Genomic DNA, 22,555 nt, shown 5'->3' on the forward strand with positions numbered 1-22,555 from the left:
TGGATTAGGGAGAGTGTGTTTTCTTATACGTTCAGACTTTCAGAGTGATGACATTCAGTGCCTGTTTAAGAGAAGGGTGGATACTGGTGTGGGGTGTCATAGTTATTCAGTCGGCTATAAACAGTGCTGGATCTTGATAAAGTTTCTTGTTTCTAGTTTTAAAGTTTGATGTAATCCACACCTACAGTGTATTCAACCATGAGGCAGTTATCCAACTCATCATCAGTGCCATGTTCACCTTTAATATATCAAAACTGTGAAGTGCTGTGTTCTAGTTTGGCTTGGGGAAGGTGTCTTCTTGTGCTTTCTTGAAGGTGTAATTTATTTTATGAGTGTGTAGTGGATTTAAAGTATTTTTCTGGATCTATGTTAATGGTTTTGGCATCACTCCACTCTGAGATCGAAAACATTTTATCCATTTGATTAAACAGGCAAAACATGTCCTGCAAAACTGTCAACAATGAAATTTTAATTAAAATGCTTAAATTAGACAATAATTTGTGCAGCGGATGTTATTGAGGCTGTTCTAAAAATTCCCAAACAAATCTGATGCAATAGAAATGTAGCCTAAAAAGGTTCACTCATTTTAGTCACATGGGTAGATTGCTGCCTTTTTATTTAATATATCCAATTAAGCCTTCACATAACGGCACTGGCTGGGTTTTCAAAACACAAGGTCTGGTGTTAGACTAAAGTTCTCCAAAGTGCAAAAAATGAACAATATCTCAAGCTAACGCATTTACATGAATCTGACTTTTCCTAAAATACATTTAAACCCTAAGTGGGTGGGGTTAGTGACAAAGAAGGCACTGCAGTGCCTGCATCGATATCTTGCTAACATGCTTAACATTACATTAACACTGGAAAGTGAAAAATGAATGGATTTGTTCATAGAAACATTGTTTTTTCTTATTATTATATACTATGTACAGTTTATGACCATCTCAATAAAAGCAGTAGCCAATTAACACTGAAGGTGTTTTTTTTTCTGGAAAGCAAAGACAACAAAGTACAGGTAGTAGGGTTTTTATGAGACCTGCAAGCTGTTTTCACTGTAAACACACAGAGTGCTGCATAGGCACACAAGATATTTTTATGGGGCAAATAAGAACACAAACAAGGATGCACAACACCCAAATTCACAAAGTAATGATTTTCTCGTGCTGCTGTAGAATTAGTAATGAGATTCTGCAGCGATAACATCTTGGTGCAAGTAGAGGTGAGCAGGGAAGAAAATAAATGAATAAACAGCTGCTCTCAGACTACAAACACTGTTCTCTCTACAGCTTATGGAAAAATAGACTGTCTAGTTTCAGCACTTTAGATATACTTTTTTGTAAACATGACTTTAATTAGGTGCCATTCGAACAGCAGTTTTATATTTATATATAAAGATGTCGTAAGTTACACAATTAATAGATTTTCATATTTACTTCCATCCCTTATGATTTCTTCAGTATGCCACAAAATATTATATCTGTCTTATTTATAGATTTTATAAACTTATCTTGTTAGTAGGCTTTCAAATCCAGAATTTGCTGCATCACTGAATGGTTTGGTTGGTGAAGTTAATTTCTTAGGTGAAAAGAGAACAACCTATCTCAACAATGTCCAATTTTCATTTTTCACCCTCAAACTTGTAGTTTATTATTTTCACGCTTTGTATTTGCTAAAAAACAACAACAATAATAACAACAACAGAAAAAAAAACAGTAATTTTGACCACAAATTTTCAGATTGCTCATCACTTATATTACATTCTTTATCTAACCATTCAAGTTTTTCTAAAGCAAGACGAAGCCAAAATGCTTGTACTGTACCAAAGTTTATACCCTTGAATGTTCCTCTCTCCTTCTCATTTACATTTTCCATCTAATTATTTGCCTCTGTCTGTCTTATTTGTTTCTATTGTCTCCCCATTTCCCTTTGTGTAATTCTGTCTGCTCACCTATACACCCACTGCCTCCTGTGTGTGCTCTGGGATAATGAGGTTACCAACTGAACTAAGCTTTCAGTCATTTTGTCAAAGCTTAACTTTAATTAATCAAACAGGTTGTAAATGAGCTCTGTTTAAGTTCCCAAGTGCCTCATTTAAAAGTTCAGAAGGGCAAACTGTTTGCAAGTTAAGCTTCTAAAGTAAAGAAGAAGAAATTCTGCTGAAGGCATACTTTTGTAGAAACATCCTTGAAGTATAATCCTCCTTATTCTCCTATATAGAGCATTCATTTCAATATATTGACAGCTCGTGTTTCAGGTTAGAGAGCTTCTCTGTGTTTTATCCTACCTAATCATATATTCTTGTTCACTGTGGTCATTTTTGATCAAAATAAGACATATGAACTCTGTTGCACTCTGAACACTTGAAAAGTAAGACTAAATGTTGGGGGGAAAAATAGCCTGGACCTCAGGGTAAACTAGGCTTTTAAGACTTGGCAAAGCTGATGCCACTTTTCCAAATGAAGAACCCCACCCATCAGCCAACACACCAACCAGCAAAAAAGTCCTGATACTTAATTTAGAAGCACTATATGCACCACTTCTGCTTCTTTAAAAACAGAATCATGCAATGTATCTGTGGATTTTGATATTGACTTACAATTATTCACCAGATGATGCCGGGTAAAGTGACTGTGGCAAAAAAATTAAAAATTAAAAATTAACTAACATGTTCCAAATCCTATAACTAATTAGTAAATGAAGATTAAGTTTTTTTTTGTCTTTTGTTAGTTGCAGTTTTGTTTAAAAAGAAAAAGAAAAAAGAAAGTGGAGTCATTTAATAATGTTTCGTCTTCATTCTCTTAACATTGCTTTGTGTATGCACATCGTGTCAGTATGCTGTGTATCTGTGGGAAATTAAAATAACGACATCAATTGTCATAGACTGTGCAGTCATAAAACTAACAGTGCCTTTCATTACTCTTGATGACCTTAAATGAGCGCTAAATTAATTAATATGCATCCCCATATAAACTCAGTAATTTACTCTTGTAGCTTGGATGTGCGAAAATGTGTTTTGTTTGGCATTTCAGGCCTTTCTGTTGATGAACCATTCATGGTGGGAAGCATTATGAGATAATGGCAGATGGGGAAAACTATTAGCTGGAAGGCTGCTTGAGAAATGGAGGCAAAGCAGCAAAAACAACATTTAAACAAAAAAAAGTCATTATAGAGTGCTTTAAATAGGGTTTTTGGGAAACCCTCCTACAATGATTGAAGATGGTCTGTTTCGTGGCCTCCAGTGAAAGCTCACTTATGACTTCAAATTTAGCTTTTACACCATTTCTGGGGAGGAAAGGCAATATTAATACAGAATAATGTGCTAAAATACTTTAGATGTAACAGATTTAAACAAAAAGGCATGCCACCCTGCTCACAATGACATATGTTTACAATGCTAGTAGGTCAGATGTTTATAACTGTCCATAATACATTCACTCACATACTAAAAAAAAAAAAATATATATATATTTATATATATATATATATAATGTATATTATATATACATTATATATATGTATATTATATATATATATATATATAATGTTCTTCCTCTACAGACACCCCCCCCTATTTTTGCACATGTCGAGGAGCATGTCAGGCTACATTTCACTGTGTGTTGTACTTGTATAACTATGCATGTGACAAATAAAGAACCTTGAACCTTGATATAATATAGCTATGTCACATATCATGATAAGTCATGATACAGTTTATTAACGCCCCTAACAAACATCCTTATGTTAACCAAGCCTATTCAGATTATTTGTTTTCTTATCACAAATCTGTATAAATACAAATGTATATATTTTAGGTGAGGACTTGGACATGTTGGCTCCTAGGGAACAGTTGGTGAGTCCTGTCCTAAATGATTTAATGGTAAATTAGGAGCGTGTAATAACTGGATGCGCCTTTCTTTCAGTGCATCTTCTTTTCACAAAAAGCAAAACACTGGTATTTTTCAAAAATTGACTAAGTTCTTAAATGATACACAATCTAATTTCAGAACTCTTTTGTTGTTGACAGAGATCAGCGTTTATATCATGCCTCTCCATCATGCACAGACCTCATTTCCAACAAGTACACCCCATTCATTAAATTAATTAAACCTTTGTCTTGTTATATTCTTTAATCCCTTCTCTCTGGCTTCACCAGCCTGTGCCTCTCAAACCAAAATGAATGGGAATGTCTGCTAGACTTAATATTTAAGCAAACTTGTTGGCCACATCTCATTGCATTTAGGCATGTAGAAATGGTAAAGATGATCTGCTGAAGTTTAAACCAAGCATTAACGAAAGGTGATCCAAGTAACTTTAAATGGGGTTGTTAGCGCCAGGTAGGCTGGTTCGAGATCTTTGACACTGCAGGTCTCCTATTATGTTGCTACACAACCATCTGTAGGGTTTAGAGAGAAGAAAAAAAAAGAGAGAGAAAAGCGAGAAAATATCCAGTGAGAGGCAGTTTTCTGGTGCCACAGGAGAGCAGCCAGACTCCTTCGGGCTGATATTAACCTTCCTGCCTTCTTGGGACCTTTTTGTGCCACTGCTATGTGTTAAATGGCTGCCATTTCCACTGTGTTCAGTGGAATATAACCAAACTTGCCACAGGATAGTTTTTACCTGTCAATGTTAATATTCCAGTGTGAATTCCTTAAATCAGCCTAAAATGGCTGAGCAGCAGAAATCCCCACACCCATCACCCTGGGGACCATTTTCTGCCCATTGACTTCCATTATAAATGCTATTTTTCAACCCCAAATTATCATCATATGATTTTATTTTTTCTTCTTTTCTTGGATGTCAATGAAGACTCAGGGCCTTGAAGTTTTAATTTTTAAATTGCAAAAAAAATGCAAAAAAATAATGGCAGGTCAAAATGTATGTTGGTGCCAATCTTTGGTCCATCTAAAGGCCTACTTATAATGACAATCACATATTACTTCAACTGGTTTTTTGTGGAAATATTTAGTTTCATTTTTTGGTTTTTGGGGCTTATAACACAGGGCGCTCATGTAATAACACTGGGATTTGAAGGGTTAAAACAACGAAAATATAATTAAAACTTTACATGAATATTTCAGGGAGAAGTAGTTTTACAAGGTTGGCTAATTTAAAGTGGAATAAGATATGGATATATGGTCTTTTTATGGCGTGGCTGAGAATGGTCCCTAGGGTGATGGGTGTGAGTTTTTTAAAGGATGGCAGGAGGGTTAAGGCAATAGTAACTTACACAACCAATTGTGACAACCAAGGTATATAGAAAGAAGATCATCTCTGATTACATAAAATATCGAAGCTTTAAGCAAATGGACTACAGATACAAAACACCACGCCAGGTGTGATTCCTATCAGCTAAGAATAGGAAATTGATTCTACAATTCACACCAAAACTGGAATAACTGCACATCCTTGGACAGTGGGAGGAAGCCGGAGTACCCGGAGAGATCCTATACAAACACAGGGAGAACATGCAAACTACACACAGAAGGGTCCCGGTCAGGTGATGGAATTGAACTCAGGACCATCTTGCTGTGAGGCAACAGTGCTAATCACCGCGCCCCTAATTAAATTATGAAAAAAAAGTTTGTCAACATATTCTCACTTTTTGAGGTGTATTAGTAAATATGAATGACTGAAGATGTTGAAAACAGGGGAAAACATGAATCCTGAATGTGAAAGATGTCATTTTTTTCTTGGCTAATTTTTGAATTTCGGTCAATTCTAAACCCGTTTGCATTTTCACACAGATTCAACCTACTGTTCATGTACTATGAGTTCAGCATAATATAATGAACTTTGTGCCACTTAGAAAGGCTGCTGCCCAAGATGAAGGGTACTTTGTCTTTTCTTTATGAGTGATGGGATGAAATTGAAAATTCCAAGACCATAAATGTGAATTAACTAATTTCTTGAAGTGAATTAAAAAAAAAACACAAAAACAAAACAAAGACACAGATTATGCGAACACACAAAATACACAACCCCTCCAGGGTGACAAACACACACAAGAATAAAAAGTGATCCACCTGTTCTAAAAAAAAAAAAAAAAATCTGTGCTTAGAATTACCAGATATTTTCATTTGAGATATAACTGTTGAGATATACATATATCATGTTATTCAAATTTCTGTTTTTAGACAAATAGCAGAGCACACAAAATGTAAAAATGTAGAATGTAACATTAGAGCTCTGGGAAAAAGATGCATTAACACAAGACAGAGTGTAAAGGTCTGTAAGGTGGGGAGCAGAGGCTGGTGTGTGCATGTGCACACAGGAATGTGTGTGAGAAATCTAAGACATCCAATTCCACTAAGTGGTACTTTCTGGACACCACTTTCTCATCTGAAGCCTAACAAGGCAGAAGGAGAAGAATACAGATTGTATTTATGGAAATTTACCCATCGATCAATAATGTAAACCGCCAATTTACAATTCAATGAAACCTTTGCAATAGTCTGGCAACCTGTTCAGGGTGTAACCCGTCTCTCACCCCATGTTAGCTTGTATGAGCTCCAGCCCTCCCATGATGCACGGATGGATATCAGAGGGACAACTCTGGTTAAGTGGTTTGGAGACAAAGTTACAAAGTTATCCTGAGATGGTTTGGACATCAAAAGGAAAAGACGAATACCACAGAGTAGATTTATGGCTGTAGTGAGAAGTTTTCTGTCAGGTTAGTTTTCTGTCAGTTTAGAGAAAATTGGATGCATTTGACCTGAAGTGTCCCAAGAACTGTATATGCAAAAGAGTCTGTAAACTAAAACAAATAAGATCAAATAAAACACAGAACTTCACTAGCACACAGTGATGAAAAAAAACGACCATCTGGTTTTACTTTATTATCCATATTTTACAAGTATGTTTTCCCTTTCTTCAAAAGAACCTCTCTATGTTCAGATTGTTGAGTCAAAGTGTCTTCACTGTTACCCTTTTATTTACAAACATACATACACAATTTTCCATAGCTAAAACGATAAAAGCGTAATAGTCAAACACAGACGAATCTTCCCCAGTTCAGAAGGACATTTGTATGTGAGATGTAACAATGGCTAACACTGAGCAGTGCTGATTTTCTAACACTGGAAAATAACTCAAAATGTTAGAAATATTCCAGTGTTAGAAAATCAGCACTGCTCAGTGTTAGTCTTTGTTAATCTTCAAAACTGACTAGGTTACTTTTAAACATATAACACTGTCAAAAGTGTTAATTTAACACTCAACAGTGTTGTATTTAACACTCAGAGGTGCGGACCCATATAGACACTCTCCAGTGTTAATTTAACACTGGAGATTTTGCTGTGTACATTACATGTATGTAACATAAACCTTAGTGCGCCACCCTCAGTGCGCCCCAGGGTGGCTGTGGCTACAATGTAGCTTGCCATCACCAGTGTGTGAATGTGTGTGTGAATGGGTGGATGACTGGATAAGTAAAGCGCTTTGGGGTCCTTAGGGACTAGCAAAGCGCTATACAAATACAGGCCATTTACCATTTTACCATTACATGTACATATATTAAATATAAGGTTCCAGATTCCAGTGTATGTACAATGTTTTTAGATTTTCACAAGTCAGTTTAAGTAAACCATAAAACACTTCAACACTAAACCTAAATGCAGGCGTTTAAAGGTCATTCACTTGCTCCCACTATCCCAGGGCTACAAGTCCTAAAGAAAGGGAGTGCATCCCAAAGTTATTTTTTTTCTCTTTTATTGCAGCTGTGAGGGCAACATTAAATCATGTAATACATGAAGGTGGGATCAGATCAAGTTGTTGTGAAAATGCAGAGTCAGACATCCTCATTCAATAATTCCTTCTGTTCTTTAGTTTCAAGAAGAAGAGTCTCTTCTTTTAACTGTCATGCCAAATCAGGTTCTACAGTAAAATGCCACGTCAGGATGACTGTCAGTCAGGATGACGTCTACAATGACATTTTAAAATGCCACTAATATGTCGCACTTTACTGCATCTGCTATGTAATTATTGTCAGACTTTTTGGTTCAGTACGTTTGAACTCCAATGTGTGCTTCTCCCTCCCTCGATATGTTTTCTTCTGTTTCATCTTTAACCCTGCCACCGCATAAAGCAACATGTGTTTTGTCAGAGTTCTTTTGGATCACAGAGTTACAAAATAAGGTGCCCTTTGGTGCCGGGCAATGCTGGCATCTGCTTGGGGCCTCAGACCCCCCCCCCCCCGAGGTCTGACAAACTTTGTGCTAAAACAGTGGCAGTGTGACAACCTCCCTCAGGAGGCCTGACTGGACTTCACTCACTTCAGTAGCAAGTGACATGCATAATTCTGTTTAAACAAATCTAATGACAACAACAAAAACTACTCATCAAAAATGAGGAACCGTTATCCTTCTGGGAGTGGGGGAAAAAAAGAAAGAAAAAAAAGCAAGTGGGAAAAAAAGCAAGACAGTGAAGCTGATAGTAAAAAGTAATTAGAATAAGTATTATTGAGGTTATCAGAGTTATTGTTGCAAGAATCATAATAATAATAATAATAATAATAATAATAATAATAATAATAATAATAATAATAATAAGTTGAAGATCAAGTTAATTGTGTCACAGGAAAATTTATTGCAAAATAATGGAAATGTACAGATTTTTTGTGTCCGTTTAGCTGCTTAATCAGAATGCCAGTGTAGGGGTAACCTCTACATAAAGACTGCAGCTCATGAACAACATGTTCACATAAAATAATTTGGCCCACAGCATGTCCATTACAGTCTAAAAGCTTGTTAATTAAAAAACCTTTGGTATTACTTTGCTTCAGAATAGTCTGAGAGATATATTGGTTGGGTTTGCATTTTGGGGTTGAGATTTCCATTGCGTGAGGCATTCTGCATCAATCCAGTGGCAGTAATTGAATCTATTGGCGAATCCTCCCTTTGACTTAATCAGAATTTGTGCTCTTCAGAATAATAATGAAGTGCAATAGTTTAACATTTTTTAGTAAAGACAATACAGCAACAACGCACAGAGAGGGCCTTTGTTCAACTCTATGATAGAAAACTAGATGAACAGAATGAAAGTGATTTTGTTTTCACCTTATGATTCTGTGTGGGTGCATTATTATGGCAACCAGTGATCCCAGATGCCTTTCCCAGAGATACCAGCTATAGTGGGTGCAGGGGGTAGTGGGTTTGTTGACCCAAATATCTAATCAACCAAGAACATGGCAGCAACTCAATGCATTTAGGCATGTAGATATGGTCAAAATGACCCCCATTGTGATGCTTAAACTGAGCATCAGAATGGGGAAAAAAGCAGATTTAGAAATCAAGAAACTGCTAATCTAGATTTATTCATGGTTCATTTTTTTCCATTTTCCTCAGCAGGTACAGGGTGAAAACGTTTCATTGATTCCAGGGGTTAGAGGAGAATAGCCAGACGGCTTTGTAAGAAGATCAATAACTCAAATAACCACTCTTTACAACCAAATACTGCAGAAGAGCATCTCTGAAAGCATAACATACCAAACCTTGATGCACATGGGCTAAAGTAACACAAGACCACACTGGGTACCATTCCTGTCAGCTAAGAACAGGAAAGCTGCTCTGATGGTATCATCAGAATATGGCAAAAAGCATGTATTCATCCATGGATCCTACAGTTCAGGCAGCTGGTGGTGGTCTACTTATGTTTTCTTGGCACAGAGTGCCCCCTTAGTACCAGCTGATCATTGTTTGAATGCCGCAACCCTCCTGAGAATCGCTGCTACCATGTCCATCCATTTATGACCACAGTCCACTGATGGCTGCTTCGAGCAGGATACCAAACCATGGTACGAAGCCCAAATCATCTCTAACTGGTTTCTTGAACATGACAGTGAGTTAATCCAATAAAGCATCACTGGGAGGTGGGGGAAATGGTAAAATTTACATCATATATATGTAGGCAACAAATCTGCAGCACATGTGAAAATTATCATGTCAGTAGGGATCAAAATCTCTGAGCACCCAGCTGAATCTGTGCCACAAAGAATGAAAGCAGTTCTGGAGGCAAAAGGTGTTCAACCTTGAACTAGTGAGAAATGCCTAATAAAATGGCTAGTGAAGATAAATATGTCAACCTTTTATTTGTTTTTGGAGAGATTTTAATCACACAAATAGTATCATATGATACAATCACAAAACAAATCAGGTTTGTGAGTGATATGAAAATTAAAATCATTCATGGTTGGTGTTACACTTTGACAGAAGAATAACACCAAAGTTTGATTATAATCTTGGTTCCAAAAGATTTGTTGATATATAACACTGACAACTGAAGCGGAAATTGAACAAAATATACATTTACTCATTGTGTAACAAAGAACATATGGCAACAAAAGCCTAATTCATGCAGGAGAAAACAAAAATCACATGATGCATTTAGTCAGTGTCTATATAAAAGATGATTGCTATGAAAGAGATTTGGTGAATCTTTATTCTTTATCCCCTTGCTGTTTTCCCCATCTGATTCAAAAATTGTCATCCGTTTACAAGGATCCCATATGTTGCTGTTTCCTGCTGTTTTCCCCAGAGAGAAACAGATAGACAGAGATGAGAATGGAGATTTAGAGCAAGTGGAGGACAGCTAACAGGGGGAAAAAATAAGAGCTGGAAAGGGAAATGGGCAAGTGTGGAGTGAAATACAGGTTGTCACAATTGGTAGCAAAAGTTAAAGAAAATAAATAAATAAATATATGAAGTGGTAAAGAGACAAAGAAAGAGACGTACGGGAAAGTAGATCAAGGGGTGAACAAAGCACGGGTATATTTGTCTTTGGTAATTTAAAGCATTTAACACTGAACTAAAATTTGGAATCCACACCAATACATCCTTTCAGGGGTTTTTTTTTTTTTGTTTTTTTTAAACACACATTTACTGATTTAACCAAATAAGTGAACACAAGCAACTATTGGCTTAGTATTGCAGCTGTGAAGCAGTAGCCAGAAACGGAACAGATTGGCAGGGAAGTCACTATTTAAGCTTGAAAGCAATCAAAACATGCTATAATTAGCTCTGTAAAGCTACAATGGCACTTTTATTTATAAATTGCGTGTGTCGTGTGTGTGTGTGTGTGTGTGTGTGTTTGCACATGCAAATTTCCCATTTGCATTCTACTTAGCTAATTGTCCTCAAGGGGAAATGTTTTTTTTCACAGCTTTGGCACATAAAAACCCAAACAGTCACACGGTACATCTCATTCACAACGAACATCAAGAATTCAAGGTGTCTTTATTGAACAAAATAATCAGATCAGCACAACAGGAGAAACAAACGATTCTGCTGAAAGACGTAATGATGACAGCATTTATTAAATGATAAATACAAGTGGATCACCAGAGAGGACAATACTGATTCGTTTATGTGTGTTGTGTATTACTGACATCCCTGCTGTGGCATTATAATGGGCATTTTTATATAGATACACTCACTCACACAATCAGCAGCAACATTATCATCTACCTAATAGTGTGAAGGCCCCCTACCTCTTACTTCCAAAACAGCTTTTGGACACTGAGGCATGGACTCCATGAGACCTCTGAAGTTGTCCTTTGGTATCATGTACCAAAACAAGCAAATCCTTTAAGTCCTGTAAGTTGCAAAATGCAACCTCCATTTTTGAGCCAGACATGAAAAAAAGACTCTCAGGAAAGGATTGTGCCCCCTTAGAATCTGTCAAAATTATGTTTTGACTACCAAGAAATCAGTACAAATACCTCGTGAAATACAATAAAAAATAACTCCATGAGTAGCATAATGTAGCCTGGACCTAATTTAACCTTCAGAACTGCCTTAATTCTTTGTGAATTAGATTAAGCAAGGTGCTGGAAATATGTCCACAGCAACATGACAGGATCTCACAGTTGTTGCAGATTTGTCGGCTGCACATCCATGATGCTTCACCACATTGCATGTCTTTTGTCTGTGTACTTGAAGTGAATGTTGGTGGCTGGCTAATCAAAACTATTCCACAACCAATGAAAAGTTTTCTTTTTCAAAAGAAAACTTTAAAAAAAAAAAAAGTTTGCATTTTGTATAAGTTCCATTAGCCCACATGTCCATGGATGCTTGGTGGGTTAGTTTTAGTTGCCTCCAAGATAAAAACAAGAGGAGACATGGTAAGAAGAAACCAAGTGAGTGATGTTCAGCATGGGGTGTAAGTGCTTTCCGATTGAAGCCTTTGCTGATGAGGTCAGAGTAATAGGAAACTGGGAAGCCAATTATATTTGATGCTGTGTGGGTGGTTTTAATGAATCTATTTCTCTCTCCAACTGAGATCACAGCAGGGAAAAGAGAGAGCAAAGAGAGAAGGGCAGAGTTCATTATACCGAAAGTACACTTAGGTCTATAAGGTTTTTTTTGGAATCGTGACACCTTTTTGTGCAATTTTGATTCTGCACAGTATCAGAAAAACTTAAGTATTCAAGATGAAATTGAAGAGCAGAGTTTCAGCTTTAATTCAAGAGGGGGCAACAAAAGTAATGTATTATCTGTAGAAGAATTACAGTTTTATACATACCATTTCCAGAAGTTCAAAGGTAACTGAAGTAATTTAAAGATTGATTTTAATCATTTGGACAAAAATGTGGCATTCATGGACGAAGTCTAGAACCTCACCAAATGCTGAGATGATCTGGCAGGCATTTAATACTGAACACTTCATTTACTTGTCTGTGGGTCTGTCTACTGTTCCGTTACAAACTCATGCCATAACATTGCTTCCACCTCCTATAATTTTAGTACAAGTTAATATTGGTTTCCTCTGTCCTTGTTTTGTGTATTTCAGAATCTAGACAGAATATTTTAGATGTAATTTGGTACAGTCCAATGTGGCCTTTCTGTTCTTAAGTGTAACCTGTGGTTTGAACCCTTTTGTAAACAATCAGTATTTCTGTTTAAGAAGGGACCTCTTGATTGTAGACTTTGATAACAAATTTATTGATGATGTTCTTGACATAGCTACCAGCTGTAAAGAGGTTTTTCATAACAAGGGAATAATTTGCCACAAATTTTGGTCTAATGATGCCCTTGTTACTTGTGCTGGCATATTTATGATCTCGTATTGAGAGTTCAATCAACCAAATACAAGTTCAACTTAACATAAAATAAGAGCATAGACCTCATGATTATCTACTCGTTTTTCTACACGGCCAATGCGTAAACCTTTAATTCATGCCTGAATTAAAGACTCAACTCTAATTGTCTGGTTAACAATCTGTGGTAGTGTACAGAAGCAAAATCATCAAAAACTGCCATTGTGGAAACGCTTATGGACCTGCCTGTGCATGCAATGACCTATGTGTAGTGCTAGATGCATGCATGACTTGTTAGAAATCAGTTTCACATGAGATGCTACCTTAACCTGGCAGCTTCTGAATGTGTCAGCTTGATGCCTGTACATCTGGAAGAATGCACTCACTCCAATATGTACATACTGTTATGTCACCCATGTCTTAAAAGGGCAAGAGAGAGTGGATGTGTGATTGCAGTTGTAAGTCTGTGCAGAAGCATCTGCACATACAATGTACAATACAGCCAAAACTGAGCTGCAAATCTGATTTAAGTTACCACTTATTGTTACTGACATCAGGGAAGAATGCTTTCTAACCAGAAAAATGATAAAGGATGATGTCCCTTCCCTCAAAACACTACCACAAAGACAAAGGGAAAGCAAAGCATTCAGTCAAGTGTTATATGAACCCATCCATCTAACAGAGGTTTTTTGACTTATCCCACTGCTGTTTTTGCTCCAAAGTGCTGAGTTGAAGTATAACAATACGTTTTAATCTTCATCAAATCAAATGAAACATCCCTTTCTACCTAGACTTATGCATGAAGTAAGAGCCGGCCAAATAAAATGAGATAAAAACATTATTTATAAAGTTCAAATACAGTCCTTTCACCTTTATTACCTTAGCATGCACTTTTAAGATGATGGATACCTTGAACTTGTAATACCACTTATTAATGCAAACATTTCTGATGGTTCCCCCCCTTCTTTAGTATATGCTCATATCTGCATAATGCATTAACTCTAAACCCTGCATTTGTTTTATTAGTTCAGCCATGCCCTTGTGAATAATGTATGTAAAGGAAAGCTAGCTGGCTGCCAACAGCTCCCCCTTAAGGAGAATCTGCAGCCCGCAACACTAAGCCGACGTTTGTGAATGTGTGAGTTTCATTCATCCTACCATTCATTCTATTCCATTAACATCTTTCTCTCACACTGACTCGTTGCCCTCTTATCTCGCTCATTTTTTCAGCAAGCCAACAACCCCCCTTGCCCTTCTTCCCTCTCTCTCTCTCCCCACTGTATCTCTCTCATTCATCACGGTAAGCTCCAGTGACAGGGGAGCGCTGCTTGGTGGCAGTCCGCTTAGTAGAGCCTGACACACACAGCCTTGAAGACAGCCTTGCAAAATAAAAGTGAGAGAGAGAAGGAGAGAGAGAGTTGATGGTGGAAGTGGGGGGTGGTTGTGGTGGTTGCTGGGAGGACGCTAGACCAATAGAGAGAGATGGAAAGAAAGACAACGAGGTCACATGTATTCCCAGTGGAGTTGTCATTGGTCAAAATGCTCCATACTGTGTGTATTTTGTGGGTGACCTTGGGAGCTATGCCCTTCTCTATTTGTATTTGGACTGTTGTAAGGCAAAGGATGAAGCCTTCTTGAAATATTCCCATTTAAATATTTTAAATCTTGATCTTGATCTTTTCTCTTGAGGTGTGTAAAAATTCCATTTTTAGGGAACTTTTCATAATTGTTCCTCAGTCTGACTGCACAAACAAGCAAATGGGGAAAGTAATAAATGATGATATTTTATATTTGAGAACTGAATATATTATATAGAATATATTGAGTTTAAATAAAGTTATCTCCAGTCAGTTTACTGTCAAAACCAGAGATTTATCCACAATGCGCATACCACCAGATAGGAAAGGACAGATTGTTTTACTTCAGTAGGTTTTAATTTATGTCTATTTTTAGATTTGACAAGGCAAGCACTGCTTCCTTTGCTTGTCCTGATGGAGCAGCACTAATTGACAAATTTAATAGACTAAAATCTGTTTACACAAATGTAAAAAAAAAAAAGAACAGAAAGAGAAATAGTCCAGAAACAAAGTAATATCTAATTTCTTGTGTCATCCATTCCTTTTGTAGGAAATGAGGCACGGAGGGACAAGACATTTTAGCTGATTTAATAAAAAAAGAAAAACAAAGAAATGCCTACTTGTAACTTTTGTGTCACAGGTAAAAGCACTTTTGCAAGACTTTTGCAAGCTTCCGCTCTCCTTTAGATGCATTTTTAAGATTTAAGAATTGAGATATCCTTCAAGATGGCACACTGAGATTGATTTCTCTGTCAGAGGACACAGTAGACATAAAATAGAGAAATGAGGAAAAACTCATATTTTCTCACCCTGGCTGTGCCCTCTACTCTCCCTGTGTTTCATTGTATTCTCTTTCTGCTTTCTTGTTTCTTGCTTCCGCTGTCTGTTTTTTGTCCCATTGTTAATACGTGGTATTCACTGGGTCTTTATCACCGTTCCAACCAGTTTGCACACCTGTGCCTAATGATTTTTATCTCCAGCAGCACATCTACCTGGTATTTTTCTGTCATTCTTTGCAACGCTGTTCTGCCCGCTACCATGGTGGTTATGCTTACAACTTATATTTTTGCATAGTTTAACCCTCCTGCCATCCTTTAAAAAACTCACACCCATCACCCTAGGGACCATTCTCAGCCACGCCATAAAAAGACCATATATCCATATTTTATTCCACTTTAAATTAGCCAACCTTGTAAAACTACTTCTCCCTGAAATATTCATGTAAAGTTTTAATTATATTTTCGTTGTTTTAACCCTTCAAATCCCAGTGTTATTACATGAGCGCCCTGTGTTATAAGCCCCAAAAACCAAAAAACGAAACTAAATATTTCCACAAAAAACCAGTTGAAGTAATATGTGATTGTCATTATAAGTAGGCCTTTAGATGGACCAAAGATTGGCACCAACATACATTTTGACCTGCCATTATTTTTTTTGCATTTTTTTTGCAATTTAAAAATTAAAACTTCAAGGCCCTGAGTCTTCATTGACATCCAAGAAAAGAAGAAAAAATAAAATCATATGATGATAATTTGGGGTTGAAAAATAGCGTTTATAATGGAAGTCAATGGGCAGAAAATGGTCCCCAGGGTGATGGGTGTGGGGATTTCTGCTGCTCAGCCATTTTAGGCTGATTTAAGGAATTCACACTGGAATATTAACATTGACAGGTAAAAACTATCCTGTGGCAAGTTTGGTTATATTCCACTGAACACAGTGGAAATGGCAGCCATTTAACACATAGCAGTGGCACAAAAAGGTCCCAAGAAGGCAGGAAGGTTAAGTTTGCTCATCTTGTCTTTTCCTCTGCACCAGTTCAGCTCTCTTGTGTGCAGACCAGCCAACTCATTACCAGCCTGCCCAGTCAAGCTTCTACTGTTCAGCTAAAGCTCAGCAGCATTCACCTGACACACCACCCTCACTATGCCTTTGCCATTTGTCTTCCTGCATGCTCTGCTCATTTTGCTCTGGTATTCCACATCCTGAATGCTTCATCTCCAAAGACCCTGAGCAAACTAAATGCTTTGTTAATGCATAACACAAAGTCCATGACTGGAGAAAGTAATATACTGTTTAATTTCCTATTCAGTCAATAGATGGGCATAAACACCAGAGGAATAATTTTAACTCAGGGACTATTCAAGTCTCTGGATGCTACTTGGGTTTGGACACTCCATCCTTCAGAGGCAGACATAATTTTAAAGATTTCATACTGGAGCAAGATAATTAATGACCTCTTGAGAACTCCAGAATCAAGTATTCCTTGATATTGATAGTATTCCAAACTTTGGTCACTACCTGATCATGCTGGGATTATATGGATCATCACAATGTGGAGCAAATGCCAGCTAAAGTAGATGTTGTCTTTAAAGAGAAACACGGGGGGAAAAAAAGAAAACAAAATACAAACCCAATATGACCTTTATGGACATTTTTCATAGATTTTTCTTTTCACACTAAGTATGGAATAGAAATAGATGAGGGATTCAGTTATCTCCTGTTTATGTGAAGAGCAGAGACAAAATATTTTGGCACACTCAGTTATTGCTGGTGCAATAAAGTTCTGTTAGTGTTGTCACATGCATTGTGAGCAGCATGAAACAAACATGCTGAGTTTGCATTCTTTAACATCAAAGCCAAGGTTATCTGAAAGTATACAATGAAACATCCAGGGAATAACTGACTTCTTAAAAATTGTTTTTAGTACAAATAATCAGTTTTTCTTCTGTGAAGTCAGAATTCACGGTTCTTGTTTCTTAGTGGTCATAATTCTTTTCTTTCTCAGGAATTATTTGGGAACATGGAGACATAAAAACAGTCACTCAAGGACAACTACAAAGCTGTAGTTTGTACTGCAACAATGTAGGAGTTTAGTGTAGTGAATGGAAGAGGAGTTGATGATATTCATGTCATTGGATAAAAATAAATAAAAATAAAGATAAAAAAAATCTATTAAATTTTAAGTTATCACTTAAAGGATTAGTATTTTGCTCTACTTTACTTTATTATAAAAAAATAAATAAATTCTTAAGCTACAAAAAGACTTACAAATCCAGGCCTGGCATGTGCTTCCTCTTGCTTCACGTAGAATCATAATCCCTTTACAATTAATTCCCATTTGGATTCAAGGTTGAAGATTTGAAGTAGCAAAAAAACTGATAAACAGAATCATTGCACAAAGCACTTGAGAAAACCAGGAACATGTGTTAAACATTGTTTTTGAATATGTACTTCAAATGAAAGTCTTTTTCAGCTGAACCAAAAGCTTCATGAATAAACAGCAAGCAGCTGCTTTTGCATCTGCAAAGTGTAATTACTTTAAGGAAATCCCTTGGCTTCCATTAGATTAGTCTTTTCATAAGAGCTCCTGGTCGGTGGTTATATTCAGAGGAAATCGATGTGTTTACACAACAAGGCCAGTCATTGCTCGGCTTGCCACCTTTGTCAGCGAAACTGAGGCTGAAAGACAGAATAGTCATCACTTCAATTGGCCAAAATATAGAAGAAAAAATAAAGAAAGTCTACAACCTCTTTACTGGACATTAACTCTTCTTTAGAACGTTCAGTTAGAACATTGCTTTAGTTGTACGCCCGAGGGGACACTATTTTGCTACTTTTGGTAAATTAATTAGTGTTTACTTCTGCAAAAGATTGGCTTTGGGTTTGTTTGAGTATAAGCAGTTTTTTTCTTAGCAAGTGAAAGTTTTGCAAAGTTTGAAAAGTGAGATGTGAGAAAGAATAGCCCCCGTATTCATTGGTAGTAAAGGAGGATGGAGTAAAACAAAGGAAAGGAGATTAATTAGAAAGAGATAAGGACTGAATTCTTGGGTGCTTTGCAGACTAACAGTAGTTTAACAGATTGATGACAAATTAGGGTTTCCAGTAAGGAAAAATAGATTTATCGTCAGCAGGGAAGGATATGTGAATTTTGGGGGAAAGGTATAGAGGAAAGAAAAAAAAAGGCAAGTAGAAATAAATCAAATGTAAAAGATTGAATCCCAAAAATGAATTCATGTATGGCTGCAGAGAGGAGGGGATGGACATGGAGAGGTGGCCACAAGCAAAAATGAAGTTTGCTTCTTTCTGCACCCAGGGAATATGAGAAAACTGTGAGCTGCGGCTAGTGGAAAAGAATGAGACAGGTAGAAATACAAATAAAGAGGTACAAAGGGCAGTGAAATTCAATATTTAGTAAAGGATCATTATTATTATTTTTTTATTATTTTTCTTAAACAGCCACTCAAGAGCTATGAAGCTTTCTTATGTTACCTGATTAGGGTAAATGTTATACTGGAGCACTGAATGTGACATTGTTGACATTCTGACAACTTTCTCATTTATTTGCTCCTTTCTTTACACATTATTTCAGGAAAGAATCACAAATTGCTGAAAGCATAAAAAAACAAATAAATCTGGGTTTAGGGAATCTGTACCTCGGCTGTTTTAATGGTATTTGTGTTCAGGCTCAGTGAAGATGGAGCTTTTGGCTTTCTTATTTCTACGCTTGGTGGGAGTTAGGGATCAATAATCCATCTTTCCATTCAGTGTTGTGTAAAAGTCTTGCATCATCTATCATTTTAAAAAAATATTTTATAGGAAAATGAGACAGGTGCTTGTTGAAATCTCCAAATAACCTAAATAACCCAAATAACCTAACATTCATGGCTCTGGACAGTGAGAGGAAGCCAGGGAACCCACACAGGGTTCATTCTCCTTGTGTTGGTTCAAAATTCAATGTGCCGAGTATCTTATTTGTATTTTATTAACCAATTAACAAAGGACACTCTCAAAACATACACTTTTCCTTTTGATTATGTTTGCAGCCATGTAACTGTCATCTAACCGTTTGTCACATCAGTCAAACCAGAACAGACACAAAGCAGACACAAGTCTTCTGCAGTTCATGCACTGTCACTGGTAGCAAATATTTGTGTGTGCGTCATCTTTTTTGTCTGACAAAACTGCTTTACATTTGCTCAAACAACAAGGCACCTGGCCTGAAGAAAGCATTACTTTGTGCCAAATGAATTTGGACAGACAGGGCGTGTGTGAGTATTCTTGGAGCCCAAAAAGTCAGCATGTCCTCATATTTCAGTTGAATGAACTTGAAGATAGGAACGGTGAGGGTTTAGAAAATGACACACCTCTACAACTGTGGAGGGTACTTTATGAATCGGGTTTAGTAACACAGTCGAAAATATTTTATGTTTTCTTTTTTCCCCTTAATATTTTCTTTATCGTGTGATGATTATTGTTCATTAAAACTAAATGCAGATGGCTACACTCACACCACACATCAAAGATCAAAACTATAATCAGGCTTTTCTGTCCAGCACTCTCAGGTTGGGTATTATATATAAACTGTTGCATATACAAAGGGTTCAAAATAACTTATAGGATAAATACCACTTTTTACTGTGTGTGTTCAAAACAGAATATTATTAATGCAAACTACAAATCTACAAATTATAGCTGACACTGTGGGAAAATGGTGTTTGGCTTGTGTTCTGGACAGAGGAAAGAACACGAAGAGGGCTTTGTGGTGGAATGAAGAAGTGTAGGAAAGTATTTGAAAGAAAAGGGAGATGAACGTAGACAGGACTAGTGGGAGGCTAGGTGTATGAAAAAGAGCAAAGGCAAAGGCTTATGTCAGCCTTGAAGGACCTAAGGAAGGAGGAAAGGACTGAAAGATAGTTCAAGGTAGAAAGGATGTGCAGCAGGTTATGATATATAAGGAAATGCACAAGTGACTGAAGAGAGTGTGCTGAGGAGGTGGAAGGAGTACTTTGAGGATTCTATAAATGAAGAAAAAGAGAGGGCAAGATGAGAGTGCAGGCAGAGTGGAGCAGGTGGAGAAAATTGTCAGAGATGATTTATGACAGAAGGATAACAGCATGAGTGAAAGGAAAGGTCTACAAGATGGTAGTGAGAGCTGCTATGATATATGGTTTTGAGAGACTGGCACTAATAAAAAGACACATGACAAAGCTGAAGGGGCCAGCAGGGACAGGATTAGCAATGAGTATATCAGAGGGACAGCTCAGGTTGAGCAACTTGAAGACAATGTTAGAGACGCAAGGAAGAAATGGTTTCGAAATGTGCAGAGCAGGGATAGTGGATATACTAGGCCAATGATATTAAAAATGGAGCTACCTGACAGGAGGAAGTGGAAAACAGGAAGGTTTATGGAGGTTTATGGAAGTCGTTTAAGAAGGGCACGCAGAGGGTTGACGTGACAGAAGAGGATGCCAGGGATAGGGTAAGAAGGAGGTAGTGACCCTTAAAGGGAGCGGCCAAAAGAAGACAAATCTACAGCGTCTAAGTCAGACTCTTTGTGGTGGGTTTCAGTGATTTAAAAGCCTTGAGCAAAACCAATCTATGAGCTCCCCCAGCCACACTCTGAAGTAGAGCTCTGTCATTCTAACTGATTCATTCAAGGCACACGTCAACCTGAACAGAGTGAGTGTAAAATCTGTCCGGTGTGTTTGGTGCAGTACTCTGTTATGCAGTGTTGGGAAGGTTACTTTTAAAATGTATTCCACTACAGATTATAGAATACATGCCCCAAAATGTAGTTTGTAACGTATCCCATTAAGTTACTCAATGTGAGTAACAGATTCTGAATACTTTGGATTACTTAATATATTATCATGCTTTTTACAACTACATGAATGTACTATTTAGTAGCCTTCAGTAATCGTAATAAATTACACAGCAATAGTACATCGAAGATACTGAAGTGTCATTTATTTCCATTTATTTCAACAAAGTAACTGTTCTAATTATCGCCTATTTAAACAGTAACTGTAACAGAATACAGTTACTCATATTTATATACATAACGCCGGTACATGTATTCTGTTACTCCCCAACACTGCTGTTATGTGACCTCTTATTTAAAAAAAAATATGAAAGAAAATTTAGTGGAGCACTTATGTAGCCATGTAAAATTGTTAAACATATCAGTCTTTCACTCATAAGTAATACTTTTCTTTAATCTAGCCACTTTTCCCATATCAAAGTAAAATTTTCCAAAATGTTAAATGATAAACTGGTGAAATGCACATTCAATTACTTTACAGTTGCCATGATGTTCAAGTTGCCAACTCAGTGCTGCTGTGACTTCCCAAGCTGTTATCAAACCACCCAGTGATACTAGTTCCACTTTTCCATTACATTTAACAGATTACACCTGCACACTAAGTCTCTGTTTTTATTCCTCTCTTCATATCTGCACAGAAGCACCACAACTCCACATGCAGCAGGCCTTAGAGGTCTGGTAAATCAAGTTTAATTGGTCAGTAAAGGAGAATGTTAGCCCTGTGACAGACTGGCGACCTGTCCAGGGTGTATCCGCCTCTCCACCTGTGATAGAGCTGGGATAGGCTTCAGCCCCACCACGACTCTGATAAGGATGAGCAGAATTGAGCAAAAGAATGAATCGATGGTTTTAAAACAACACAAGGTGAGAAAGCCATTACAGAATATGTGCCCCCCCCCCTTTTTTTTTTTTTTTTGTTAAACGTGCACATATGATTTTTTTCTGATTTAATAGGTGGGCTGTTAAATTTTACGAACAAGTTTTATTTATTAGCTTGTTATTCCTGTTTTATAACAAAACCTGGTGACTTCATGTATTAAAAGCCTTATATGACCAATATTATTTTTGGCTGAATTCCAGATTATAATAAGTCAAAACACACCTTATGTGGCATCTTTATAACCAACAGATCCCTGACACATTTTTAAAGAGGTGCACCAGAATCATTGTAGAACCTATGAATAAATTATCTGAAATACATGCAGAACTAAAAAACTCTTTATTATCTATACCGATCTTTCACTTAAAACTTGTTTTGTTTTCTTGTTTGTTTGGGTTTTTTTTGCTTGTTGCTTTATGTTTGCTAGGGAAAAATTGGTAATATAACATAAGATCTGTTAGTTCATT

The sequence above is a fragment of the Copadichromis virginalis genome, linkage group LG13, assembly GCF_057382275.1.
Source record: "Copadichromis virginalis isolate Kocher_CV1m ecotype Utaka linkage group LG13, C_Virginalis_male_GT1.1, whole genome shotgun sequence".
NCBI lineage: Eukaryota > Metazoa > Chordata > Actinopteri > Cichliformes > Cichlidae > Copadichromis > Copadichromis virginalis.